This window comes from Heteronotia binoei, chromosome 5 (assembly GCF_032191835.1).
Source record: "Heteronotia binoei isolate CCM8104 ecotype False Entrance Well chromosome 5, APGP_CSIRO_Hbin_v1, whole genome shotgun sequence".
Classification (NCBI taxonomy): Eukaryota; Metazoa; Chordata; class Lepidosauria; order Squamata; family Gekkonidae; genus Heteronotia; species Heteronotia binoei.
Window position 1 is genome coordinate 55277377 of NC_083227.1, and position 14881 is coordinate 55292257.

Below are 14881 nucleotides of genomic sequence, written 5' to 3' on the forward strand. Positions count from 1 at the left end.
TGGCAGACTGGGTTTCCACTTCACCATTATAAATAGCAATATATGGAATTAAACACAAACAAAACCAGTCATATTGGCACATATTGGTACACACCCCATCCCCTGCTGGAAATGACTTTTAATTTTGTTTAAATTAGACTGTAATTTACACATTGGGCTGGCTCTGTCTGCAGCTCACCATCGCGGAAATCTGGCATATTGTTTACCATATGACCTTTGGGAAGGTCCTTCCTTCTGAGCAAAATCTGACCACATTCCAGCAGCCATATTAGTGGCCAATGTGTCAGGATGCATGGCATACATGGAAGGAAAGATGGGATTGTGCAGTTCCTTGGTAAATGTGTTCCTATCTACTTGGCTTCACCCTTGTAAGAATAAATATGCCCTAATTTAGAATGCTTGGAAAATAAAATAAAAACTTTTTTCAAATATTCTGAGAGGACACTTGAAGATGATGATGATGATGATATTGGATTTATATCCTGCCCACCACTCTGAATTTCAGAGTCTCAGAGTGACTCACAATCTCCTTTATCTCCCCCTGCCATCACACACACACAACAGACACCCTGTGAGGTGGATAGGGCTGAGAGGGCTCTCACAGCAGCTGCCCTTTCAAGGACAACCTTTGCCAGAGCTATGACTGACCCAAGGCCATTCCAGCAGGTGCAAGTGGAGGAGTGGGGAATCAAACCCGGTTCTCCCAGATAAGAGTCCGCACACTTAACCACTACACCAAACTGACCTTGGTGACCTTAAAACAATTCAAGCAGAAGGGGACTCATTCACCACTATTCTGGATTTTCTTCTTTCCCTGTACAAAGTTGTATCAAAACTGAAAATTGCGCTCATTTTTAGGAAGCAAAGCATAGCTTTGTTATTTACACTGAAATTTAACAACTTATTTTTCAGTGATGGGTTGTTTTATAATGGTTTTATTGATTCTGCTTTGATTATGGATTTTAATGCATTTATGGGCCATGGCTTAAATTTTACATGCTGCCGGGAGTGCACCGCTGACAGGGAGGATATTTCAAACTAAACAAAAGAAACATAACTCTCTAAAGACCAAATCTAACAAATGAGACTTCCATATTCCCCACTATCTCCAAAGGATATTCTAGCAGTGACATAATGCAGCTTTCAGACAAAGCACACATTTTTGTTAATACTAAATTAAGTCTTATGCCATATACATGGGAGAATTGTAAAACCAATTTCACTGCAAAGCTTTATTTTGCTTATTTAACATACACAAATATGGTACAGAGCTAAAATGAATACAGCCTTTGGGGAATGGTTTTCACTGCTTAAATTTAGCAGAGACTGAATCTGGTTGTGATCAGCACAGGCAGGACTGTCATCTGGCAAATCTAAATCTCCAAGTAAGTGAGAGGTTCCAACCCCAAAGTCTGAGAAAGTAAAAAAATTAAGACACATCTCCAAGCCCTTCTGCTTGTCTGGCGTCAAATAAATGCTCTTCAATTTGGGCTTTCACTGAGTTCCAGCTGAAACATTCCTCATAGCACACTATTGGTAGCCCCAGGGGAACCAGTAGGGTAGAAAAACATCAGCACATCCTCAGAAAAACAGAGGCTTCTGCATACTGGAGCAACTACATAAGTGTAAAAAACAAAACGAAAGAGACTGGGGGGAGGGGCTGAAGTCATGATGGGGCAGGGAGATGGGATCCTCTTCATGAGTCTCATGGTCTTCCCTCTTGTACATTATATTATCTAAGAACCCATGAAGTGAAGGCTCAGAACCCTGCTTGATTGCCTCCATATCTGGGGGGGGGGGGGGGACTGCATCATTTGTAATTGTTATCTTTGACTCTAAAAGACAGTGGATTTGGTTCGGATGAAAAAATCTAATCCTAACTAATCCCCCAAGGAATTCTCTTAGCAGCAGAGTCTCAGAGTTTCTAGCAGTTTAAAGCATCCTGGAATATGGGGTGGGGAGAGACAGTGATGCATGCTGATCTCCAGTTGCCATCTCCAAAATACCTGTGCTGCTCAAGTCTTTCAAGATTTGTAGCTGGTTGAACAGGAGCCAGTTCATTTAATCATGGGACTCAACAATCTCTTACAATTATCGCAGTGAGGGTGTATGAGGGTGTGAATGGATCAATCTGCCATTTTAAGCAGGGTTTTCATCTTTTTCACTGAAAGGAAATCCGTTGACATAGAGCTCAGTACACAAACTAGAGCAACTGGTTCCAACATGCCACAAGTAGCTCCTCTTCTGACTCCAACATAGGTAACAAACTTTGCATCCCGTTGCCAGCCAGAAAACAGGACCTCCCTGATCCCTGCCTCCAACCCATGCCAATGCTACCAACAAGGCATCTGGGAGAAATAAATCTCATCTCTACAGAAAATTTGCCTTTTAATAATAGTGGCACTGTGTATGAAATAGAAGTGCCCACTATTCATATTTATAAAACAGAGTCCATCTTCAAAAGAATACCGTTACATGCATGATAGATTATACAAATGATTCCCCCCCCCTTCTGAACAACAATTTACGGCAAATATTTGAGCAAGTTCCATCATTTATATTCATAGAAATGTTTTGCTGTTCTTGTTTGGGCAGGGACATGATGTTTATAAGACTGCTAATTCAACAGTTTATGCTAAATGAAAAGAAGAGGAGGGGGGAGAACAGCTGAACTAATCTATGGTCCATTATGACTGCCCCATGAACAGCAATTTTAAAAGACAAGTGAGGAGAAATAAAGAGGTGCTCAGTAGCTGTCAAATAGCTCTAGAATTTTTGGAGCTTTTTTCATTTCAGAGCAATGGAAAGAATGAATAATCACTGGTCATAGAGGTTAAGAAATATTAAATAAAATATAAGACCAGTGGCATTCTTTAGGGTCAAAGCTGTTCTTCAGGAATGGGAAGATAAGGAAAGGATTCAGAATGACTTCACCAGAGAAACAGAACTCACAAAATCCCACTATCATCTGAGGGCATGCGAAAACCTTTGAGTAACACAACACCCTTTCAGCAAGGCCATGACAAGGGTGATGATAATATGATGATGATATTGTTCTTGGCATTCCTTTATTTGAACACGCTGTTTTGTGACTACAGATTATTTTAACTGTGTATTAAAAATATTTATGCTCTTGAATGACTTGGAGTCAGTCACCAGCTCTAAGGGGCTGTTGTAAAAATAAAAGGAGAAGGGGAAAAATGAGATGTTGCCCTGAGCTCCTTGGAGAAAGAGGGAAATGCAAATGTAGTTAAGTACATAAATAAATATATTTAGTCATGCTATTCAGTGTACCCTGGGCTTATTAACCATGTTCTTTCCCCTGTTTTTTCAGACTGTTATATTGCTACCTATCTTGAGTTTAAACAGAAAAGATGGCACATAAATGATCTACATAAATAAATAAAAATCTAAACAACAGACACAACCATGATCGGTGACCAGTGTATGACAGCTGCATCTATTCCATCTGACAGATTCTCACCTGAGGGATGTACAACAGATGGTTTTGGAATTACAGTGCCCCCCAGTTGTTGTTTTCTTTAACTCTCAAAAGCTTATACCCTCAAAATCTTGCTGGTTTCTAAGGTGCTACTGGACTTGAATCTAGCTCCAGTTTATTATTGACTCCCAGAGAAGATAAGTATGGACCCATCAAAAATCTTTCAGCAGAAGTTATCACCAATTACAGTTCCATCCCATTGATTCAGATTTCTCAGATGATGATTATTAATTTCTATCCAGCCCTTCCTACAAGTGGGTTCAGGGCGGGTTACAACATAAAAACACAACAATTAAACAAGTTCAGCTACTATAAAATCTTAATACTTAAAACAAGATGGCAATCTAATAAATCATTCCACAGTGTCCCAGCATAGTATCACATTAAAGAAGAGAGGTCAGCACCTTTAAAAGTTTTCCAGTGGTACAGTTCATTGCTCTCAGATGATCAGACCAACATTATAGTCCAGTGACCCAACAATTTACAGCAAGTTGTGGGAGGAGGGGCCAATTTGTGTTAGTCGTCCACTGCCTCACCCAAAAGCCTGGCAGAACAGCTCCATTTTACAGGTCCTGTGGAACTGTAGAAGATCCTGCAGGGCCCTGATCTCTATTGGGAGTTGATTCCACCAGGTCGGAGCAAGGGCCAAGAACACTCTGACCTTGGTTGAGGCTAGGCAGATGTCTTTTGGGCTGGGGACTACCAGTGAGTGATGATCCAAAGAGCGAAAGATCTGTTGGGGCACATACAAGGAGAGGTGGTCCTGCAGGTATGTTGGTCCTTGGTCACTAAGAGTCTTAAATATTAAAACCAACACCTTGAAATGGATCCAAAATTCTATTGGCTGCCAATGCAGTTGGCACAGCACCAGCTGAATATGTGCCTGCAAAGTCAGCATACATACTGCTGCATTCTGCACCAGCTGCAATTTCTGGATCAGGTACATGGGTAGGCCCATGTTGAGTGAGTTACAATAGCCTAATCTGGAAGTAACCATTGTGTGGATCACTGTAGCTAAGTCGTGGATGGCAAGGTATGGAGCTAGTTGATACACTTGCTGCAGATGGAAGAAAGCTGATCCGGGCCTCCATCAATAGTGAGGCATCCAGAATCACCCCTAGGTTCTGAACTCCTGATGCTGATGTCATCAATGGCACCCCACTGAGAGCTGGGAACCAAATTTCCATATTCAGTCCTCTGTGGCTCAGGTACAGGACCTCCATCTTTGTTGGATTCAACTTCAGCCAACTCTGCTGTAACCAAACAGCCAAAGCCCCCAAAGCCCTGCCCATCTGGGCTGAGTCTAGCCATCCATCAACTAACAGATGCAGCTGTGTGTCATCAGCATATTGATGACACCCCAGCTCACACTCACAGACCAACTGGGTGAGGGAGCACATACAGATGTTAAAAAGGATTGGGGAGAGGATCACCCCCCGAGGGATGCCACAATCCAATAGGTAACCCTCTCCCCTAGTGACATCCTCCATCCCCAATCCTGGAGAAAGGAGGAGAGCCATTGCAAGGCCAACACCAAAATCTCCTTGTCAGTGAAGCGGTGAGTCAAAAGACTGTAATCAACTATGTCAAACGATGCTATCAAATCAAGAAGCAAAAGCACCGCCAACCTGCCTGTGCAACCAGAGTAGCAATAGTCCCATGGCCAGGGCAGAAGCCAGACTGGAAGGGGTCCAGGACACAGGCATCATCCAAGAAAGCCTGCAGCTGTTTGACCACTGTTCTCTCATCTACCTTACCCAAGAATGGAAGATTTAACACTGGGTGGTAGTTGGTCAGGACCATAGGATCCAAGGATGGCTTCTTTAAGAGTGTACACACCACAGCCTCCTTCAACCCCCTAGGAAAACCACTAACGTAAGGGTTAGGTTGACAGAGCTGTAACTTAGTTCTCTCATGCATTCTCTTCCTCCCAATGTTGCGTTGCAACACTGCACTGTGGATCACTTTTCCAACCCAGTTTTTTCCATCCAAATCTCACCCCATTCCCTCTTTTATTATAGCGTCCAACATGACTTTCATTCATACTAATACACCTTATGATCCCTAGCATAGCCTTTCTTGGTTGACACAAGGGAATCCCTCCTTCCTTTTTCACCAGTGTAAAAGCTGACTGGATTCACGCATTAAGCTTTTACACAGGAAATCCCACAATGCGTCTGATTATTTTAATTGACACATATTGCTGCTATAGATGGCAAATATAAATACAGCTATCCCATAAAAATTCCACTCAATGCTACATAACTACCTGACAGCATACCATTCTTCGATTCTTAGGCAAGTAGACAGCTGGGTGGCAAAACCATGTACTGACCGTATGGTGACTTGCCTGCCTGGTGCGAAGGCAGCGGACATTACACGTGTAGTAGATAGGCTGATAGACAGTGCTGGGGAGGAGCCAGTGGTCGTGGTGCATGTTGGCACCAACAATGTGGGGAAATGCAGTCGTGAGGTCCTGGAGGAAAAATTTAGGCTGCTAGGTGGGAGACTTAAGGCCAGGACCTCCAAGGTAGCCTTCTCAGAAGTGCTATCTGTTCCATGTGCAGAGCTGGAGAGATAGGCACAAATTAGAAGTCTCAATGTGTGGATGAGACAATGGTGTAAGGAGGAAGGGTTTAAGTTTGTTAGGCACTGGGATGCTTTCTGGAACAAGCGGGAGCTGTACAAAAAAGACGGTCTCCACTTGTCCCCAGATGGAATCAGGCTGCTGGCGCTTACAATCAAAAAGGTGGCAGAGCAGTTTTTAAACTAAATATTGGGGGAAAGCCGACAGGAGATGAAATGTCTCTGATTCGGGAGGACTCATCTCAAAGAGATGAAGGGTTAGCTGTTACTTTTCTACTGGGTAATGGATCAGAGTTGTCCACTGAGATGGTGACAAACACAATGGACTGCCTGCCAGAGTCTTGAGGCAGCAGGAGGAAGGTGGCAGGCCTAGCTTGCCTGGGAAATTATAGATGTTTGTACACAAATGCTAGAAGTGTTCAAAGTAAAATTGGTGAGTTGGAATATTTAGTGTTGGGAGAAAACATAGACATTGTGGGAATTTCAGAAACTTGGTGGAATGAGGAGAATCACTAGGACACAGTGATTCCTGGATATAAGTTATATCAGAAGGATAGAGAGGGAAGGGTTGGAGGTGGGATGGTTCTGTATGTCAGAGAGGGCATATGGTCCAGTAAGACTGAGGTCAGAGAATTAGATTCCCTTCTAGAAATGCTTTGGGTCGAAATAGAGTTCCCAAAAGGAAATTTAACTAAGAGATAGAGGACGACTATAATATGATGGAAGGCTTAAAGATAGTGGCTAGACGTAAAAACTGTGTCGTCATAGGTGATTTTAACTACCCGCAGATTGATTGGATCAATATGTGTTCTGGTTGGGAGAAAGAGATTGAGTTCCTTGATGCTCTCAATGACTGTGCTATGGAGCAGATGGTCTCTGAACTTACCAGGGTTGAGGCGATCCTGGATTTGGTCCTAAGTAATGCCCAAGAATTGGTGAGAGATGTAAAAGTGATCACACCGCTTGGGAGCAGTGACCATAATGTTATTGATTTCACCATTTGTATAAATAGAGAGTTGCCCCAAAAGACCAGCACAACCACGTATAACTTTAAAAGGGGTAAATTCTCTGAGATGAGGAGGCATGTGAAGAGGAAACTGAAAGGAAAGGTAAATACAGTCAAAACCCTTGGGGAAGCTTGGAGGCTATTTAAAACTATAATCCTAGAAGCTCAGATAAAATATATACGTTAAGAAAGGTACAAACAGGTATAAGAGAAGGCCGGATGGCATACATCCAAGAGTTCTGAAAGAACTCAAAGTTGAACTTGTGGATCTTCTGACAAAAATATGTAATCTTTCACTGAAATCTGTCTCCGTTCCTGAGGACTGGAAGGTAGCAAATGTCACCCCCATGTTTAAAAAGGGTTCCAGAGGAGATCCGGGAAACTACAGGCCAGTCAGTCTGACTTCAATACCAGGAAAGTTGGTAGAAACCATTATCAAGGACAGAATGACTAGGCACATTGATGAACACGAGTTATTGAGGAAGACTCAGCATGGGTTCTGTAAAGGAAGATCTTGCCTCACTAACCTGTTACGTTTCTTTGAGGGGGTGAACAAAATGTGGACAAAGGAGACCCGATAGATATTGTTTACCTTGACTTCCAGAAAGCTTTTGATAAAGTTCCTCATCAAAGGCTCCTTAGTAAGCTCGAGAGTCATGGAGTAAAAGGACAGGTCCTCTTGTGGATGAAAAACTGGCTAATTAATAGGAAGCAGAGAGTGAGTATAAAAGGGCAGTCTTCGCAGTGGAGGACGGTAAGTAGTGGAGTGCCGCAGGGCTCAGTACTGGGTCCCATGCTCTTTAACTCGTTCATAAATGATTTGGAGTTGAGAGTAAGCAGTGAAGTGGCCAAGTTTGCAGATGACACTAAATTGTTCAGGGTGGTGAGAACCAGAGAGGATTGTGAGGAACTCCAAAGGGATCTGTTGAGGCTGGGTGAGTGGGCGTCAACGTGGCAGATGAGGTTCAATGTGGCCAAGTGCAAAGTAATGCACATTGGGGCCAAGAATCCCAGCTACAAATACAAGTTGATGGGTGTGAACTGGCAGAGACTGACCAAGAGAGAGATCTTGAGGTCGTGGTAGATAACTCACTGAAAATGTCAAGACGGTGTGCAATTGCAATAAAAAAGGCCAATGCCATGCTGGGAATTATTAGGAAGGGAATTGAAAACAAATAAGCCAGTATCATAATGCCCTTGTATAAATCGATGCTGCGGTCTCATTTGGAATACTGTGTGCAATTCTGGTCACTGCACCTCAAAAAGGATATTATAGCATTGGAAAAAGTGTAGAAAAGGGCAACTAGAATGATTAAAGGTTTGGAACACTTCCCCTATGAAGAAAGGTTAAAACGCTTGGGGCTCTTTAGCTTGGAGAAACGTCGACTGCGGGGTGACATGATAGAGGTTTACAAGATTATGCATGGGATGGAGAAGGCAGAGAAAGAAGTACTTTTCTCCCTTTCTCACAATACAAGAACTCGTAGGCATTCAATGAAATTGCTGAGCAGTCGGGTTAGAACGGATAAAAGGAGGTACTTCTTCACGCAAAGGGTGATTAACATGTGGAATTCACTGCCACAGGAGGTGGTAGCAGATACAAGCATAGCCAGCTTCAAGAGGGGGTTAGATAAAAATACGGAGCAGAGGTCCATCAGTGGCTATTAGCCACAGCGTGTTTATATATGCGCGCGTGTGTGTGTGTATATATATATATATATATATATAAATAAATTTTTGGCCACTGTGTGACACCGAGTGCTGGACTGGATGGGCCATTGGCTTGATCCAATATGGCTTCTCTTATGTTCTTAACTACTACTTACAGTTCCTTCAAACATTTCTTCAACACCAGCACTTTTTGTTAAAAAAAATTAATGAAAGGCTTTATGAGCAATGGGTTTTTTTATTCTTTAAAAAAAACAGTTTAAACAAATTATAATTTGAGACTGATGCAGAAGCCACAAACCGGTATGGGAGGTCTGCAGCAGAGAAGAGGTTTCCATATATACACACACACACTTCTGACAAGGTTTTCGTGCCTTTCCCAACATCTACCTGCATCCCATGAGATGATCTCAGGGTCAAATACCCTGTGGCAGAGATTATGGGGCAGGGGAGAAGAGGCTCAGATGAAGTATCCTATTTTCCTCCGAGCTATGATCCAACCCAGTGACTAGAATGCTGCACGTGCAGATCCTCATATGGAGCATCCAATGTAATCCAATGTAATTCAGATTATTACTATAGGATGTGCATTACTGGTTTTTATCAGCACTAAGATCCACATTTAAACATTTAAACACCAGTTACCATCTCAGGCTTATAGTCAAATGCAATATACCAGTTGCACATAGACATCTGTTGACTCAGGTCTGGATCTTGGTGTACAATCTCTCTTCAAGTATTGGGGCTGACAGATCACTTGCAGTCATACGTAGGGATGGGTGCAAACCAAACCACAGAGCAAAACTGGTCCCAAATTTCGTCCTGCTTGTGGTCTACTATCACAGACTTCCATAAACTTTTAAAGCAGTTCATGGACAGAACAAAAAGCAAGGGCTTAAAGGGACTCTGAGTCCCTTTAAACCCTGCTTTCTGTTCCCTGCAAAAAAAAAAAAAAAACCTGCACAAGAAAGTGTAAAAAGCAGCTGAGTGGCAAACAGCAGGCTGCTCCTCACTGCTCAGTGTTTTTGTGCTTTCTGCAAACCTCATTTAAAGGGACAGAGGCCCCTTTCAACAGGATTTGCAGGGCCACAAACCAATACGAACTACATTTCCCCCCATTTGTGCCCATTCATAATCATACACATAAGTTCCATTGAACTCTCAATGGCGAGAGAATACATGTTCAATGAGGACAAGAACCCGCCCTTCATTTGTATGCTGCTAGCATATCCCAGATGACCTAGAATCCAACTGTAAGGTAGGGTATGATAATTACAAATAATATTTCCTTCTTTATTGTACTGCTTGTGCTGCAAATCTATCCAAAATGCTGTAGGGGTTTTGGAGGAAGTGGGAAACAGAAAGGCGCTCCTGTACAGAAGCCAATATAAATATGGGCCATTAATCATTTCCCCCATAATTCAATTTAATTTGACTATTGTACATAATAGTCAGAAAACAAACATACACTTGATCATGACTGTAATTCAATCTCTGAATTAATGCCACATGTTACAATAAATGAATTATTTTTATGCCTTCTTTAAAAAGTCACTTTACTATATTTCTTTTTTTCTGTACCCAAAGAAATAAAGCCCCGAGGCAAAAGAACATGTAACTTGTCTGCATCACCAAAGATCTGTGGCTTTTGAGAGAGTCATTAAGTAACCAAAGAATTTCACTCTAAAGTATTGAACAATGTGTTTAATTCACTATAATATGGTCAGTTGCTTTTCTAGATTGATTTACTAGATATTTTTTAAACCCTACTGAACACGATTAATACTATTTGATTAAATGGGCTACAACAACCACTAAAGTTTGGGGTTCTGGGGAAACTAAAATATATACAAAATATTTTACACGTTAAATCCATTTAGGGGTTTCTCTTATTTAGGAAGATTTTTTTCCATGTGCTTCAGATTGAATTTTTTCTATTTTTTCTATTTATATTTGTTTGTTTGTATAGTTAGAAATGGGTGCGTGTGTACCTTTTTAGGGGTTCTCCCATGTCCTAAACCTTGTGAGCCAGCCAACCTCACTCAACCAAAGAAAGAGAGAGTGGGCCCTTAGGAAGAGCCTAGTGGGAATCTACAGAGGGAGGGAGGAATTTTGGGAATCCATGCAGCCTTACTTATGAATACTGGTACTTTGTTATTAACAAAAAAATACCCCAACAACACTGCTTATATATACACACCCTTTGACTCTTCAAGTGAGCTCATTCTTCTGGGATACTACTCACTGGGCTAACATATCAGCTGAAAGAAAACAAAGTTGCACTTACCTGTAACTGTTGTTCGTTGAGTATCTGTGCACAAACACATGGGGATGGTGCATGCACAGGCCTGCCACTGGATAGGCCATTACAGCTAAGAGTCTCCAGGAGGCAATGTGTGCCAGAACCAAGTTTGTTCCCACACAAGGGACACATCCTCCTGCGTGGCAGTACCCCTCCACCCTCAGTATCTCTTTAACTGCTGAAGCCAGAGAATGCAGCAGGGCAGGAGAGAGAGAGAGTATGTGTGCCGACACAGAAGATGCTTGATGAACAACACTTACCGTTAAGTGCAACTTTGTTTTCATCATCAGTCTTCTTTGATCTTCGCATGCAGACTCTAGCAAGCTACTCAACAGGTGGTGGGACATGCTCACCTACTGAAACATCAACTAAAGAACTGCTTTGCCACTTGAGCCTCACATCTTGAGCTTGCAGATCCAGTGCACAGTGACATATGAAAGTGTCTGCTAATAACAAGCCCTGCATATCTCTGTCAATGACACTCCATCCAGGAACACTGCTGAAGAAGTCATTACCCTTGTGAAATGGGCATGAACTCCTACAGGACATGGTGCCCAAGACCTGTCATAACATTCCCTAATTGTCATAACATTCCCTAATTGTTCTAACAATCCATTGGGATAAGGTCTGCAATTATGCTTTCCTACCCTTATTCAGATCCCCAAAATACACAGAGCTTTCTCCCTGCAAAACTCTAGGGTTCTCTTAAGATAAAGCAACAATACCCTTCTTACATCTAGAAAGTGTGTTCACTCTAAGAATCTGAGTGTGGGGAAAAATCCTGGCAAAATAATATCATGCGATGAATGAAACTCTGAAACTACCAATACAAGGCTAGGTCACAGTACTACTTTTTAAGGGAAAAAAAATTTAAATGGTGGCTCTGTTTGATGGGCTGTCAATTCATTAACCCTTCTAGATGAAGTGATTGCCACTAGAAAATAAACCTTAATTGATAATTCCACCGATGAACATGCAGCAAGGGCTCATTAGGAAGAACTTCCTGACAGGGTGATTGCTCAGTGGAACAGGTTTCCTGGCAAGTTGATGGGCTCTCCTTCTTTGGAGGTTCTTAAACAGAGGCTAGGTGGCCATCTGACAGCAATGCTAATACTGTGAATTTAGGCAGATAATGAGAAGGAGGGCAGGGGGGGTACTTATGCATTTCTTGCATTGTACAGGGGGTTGGACTAGATGATCCTGGAAGTCCCTTCCAACTCTATGATTCTATGATGCAATGTCAAGTAATTAAATGGCTATGTTTTGATCTAATACAAATGCTCTACTCTTCTGGAAGTTGGCTGAAGAGAAGTGAACTTCTGCCAAAGTTGCTGTGTGATGTCTTCAAGACCTTCTAATACAGGAAATGCAATCATTTCAGGAGGCTCTGAGTTAAAGGCAGCTCAAAATTTTATCTTTGGGCTTATGCCCTGATGTAATAACTTCAATTCCAAGGGACTGGGCCATGAAGATAATCTGTTTCCTGAACGTATGCAAAATCCACCGTAGGAGACACAGGGGACACTTCACCCGCAATCTCATCTGGATTTGGTTCTGAGGTGGTATTGATTCCTCCCCTGATCAGAATGGAAGAACAGGGCCTACCTGACGTCGTCATTGATGGTGGACAAGATGAAACCCTTTGAGAGTAATGGTACAAACTTGCATACCTAGGACTTGCAAAGTTGTCGCCCCATTCTTCTAAGTATTCAGGTGACATCATATATGGATGCAAAGGCCACTATAAGGTGGATGGGGCTGAGTCCGTGGAATCGTGGCCATTTGTTCTGGATTGGATTCTTGTGGAAACTGGCCTTGTGGTATACCAGAGTCTCCATCACGATCAGATATGGGGAGTCGAAGAGATTTCTGACCCTGAGATTCTGTCTTGGGTTACTCCTGAAAGGCTGGCAATGGTTCTGGTGTACATGTGGGGATGTTGGAAGCAGCTGGCAGTTTATGCTTCTCTTTTGTTTTTGTAGAATCACAGAATCATAGAGTTGAAAGGGACCTCCAGGGTCATCTAGTCCAACCCACTGCACAATGAAGGAAACTCACAAATACCTCCCCCTAAATTCACAGGATCTTCATTGCTTCATGACCATCTAGCCTCTGTTTAAAAAGGAAGGAGAACCCACCTTTTTTAGCTTGGACAAAGCTTAATGGGCTCAAAGAGAGCAAGAGCAGATCCGCTGAGAAATGGAACGAGGTGGTGGAGCCATTTGTGTCTATTCCGATGATGTGGAATTGGGTGGTTTTTCAGAAACTGACTTAGTTGGGGGCTCCAAGGCTTTAAGGGCTTTTTTCCTTGAGTTTGGAAGCTCTATCATCCTGCACCTTTGGAGTGAAGCACTGACACGCTTTACACTATGCCACTCCCTAGTGAGAATAGACAAAAGTTGTACTCCTTGATCTAGGTCATCTTAGCTCCACATCAGGAGTTCTTCTTAAATAGGGCCTTCTCGGCCATCACACAGTAGCTTCACAATCCTGGCAAAAAAACTCAACTATTGCTGGAGGCGCTAATGCAATGACCAACTTCTTTGGCGGCAACTGAGGGGATGGGAGGCACTGCCACACAGGAGCACAAATCACTTGGGCAGCAATAAACAACAAGCTCTGGCACGCAGTGCCCAGTGGAGGCTCATAGCTGTAAAGTCAGTCAGTCAGTCACATTTTATTTGTATCCCGCCCTCCCCGCCAAAGCGGCTCAGGGCGGCTAAAGACCTATCTGATGGCAGGCCTGTGCATTCATAGTCTCCATGTGGAACCATATAGAAGATCAATGATAAACAAATTTTCATACACTGCACACTTTTATAAACTTAAGAGCCAATAAACTGATTCACCAATTCAGATGCTGTATTTAAAAACACTGAACTATGTTTCCCATGTTTCTTGTGATTCTAATTCCCCATGTTTCTTGTGATTCAGTTACCATATGAACTCTTATTGTTCAATAAAAATTATTATTATTTAATTATGTTTTAATAATAAAAATATGCATTGCATTTGATGTGCCACTATAGCATGTAGATATAAATTAACATAAGCCTTCAACCACCACCCCCCTGAAGTTTCCTAGTTATACAAAATAAAACAGAGGGGGCCTATCATAATTTTCTATATGTAATTTGAGAGAAAACTGAGGAAATGCATCGACAAAGCAAAGTAATTGCTGGAAGTTGCTTGGGCTTCAAGAGGAATGACAGAATATAATGCTTTAATTAATAATCAACAAGAGGCTAAATAAAAAAGATCTCTTGTAGGGAAACTAACCGTGCCTTCTAAGCAGAGTTACACTCTTCTAAATCCACAACTTAGAAGAGTGTAACTCTGCTTGAGTTTGCACTGTCAGAGAGCAATCCTAAGCAGGTCTACTTGGGTCTCTTCACTGGGCCTTACTCCGACTGAACAGTTCTTACAACAGCACTATAAACACCTACAAATTCTGAACAACAGTAATCATAATGTTTTTCTACATGTGTAATCTTACAATGCTTGGGAATATACCACTGAAAAAGGTAGATAGCAGTACTTGTGCAACACTGCCATGATTAGGATTATGCTATTGGGCGCAGATCAAGTTGGACAATTGTCCAGAAAGTTACAGAGCCATTCCAAAAACCTCAGCTATAAGAAAGGAAGACCAGGTTCTCATAAAGTCTCAAGAAAGGTCTAAAAATTAATTAGGTTTCAAGAGTGTATTCAACAGTGGGTATGGTCTCAGTTGCCTGAACTGATAAATGGCACAAGCATGCAGGAACAAAAGGGATGTATTATATCATGATTAATTATGAAACGGGGAAGTTTCAGG

At 42.1% G+C, this 14881-nt stretch overlaps 1 protein-coding gene across 1 annotated transcript in view; it reads right to left on the minus strand.

The window, feature by feature from the left end:
• SUCLG2 (succinate-CoA ligase GDP-forming subunit beta) overlaps positions 1 to 14881 on the minus strand; it is a 330332-nt gene that overhangs the window by 101831 nt on the left and 213620 nt on the right. The window lies entirely within an intron of this gene.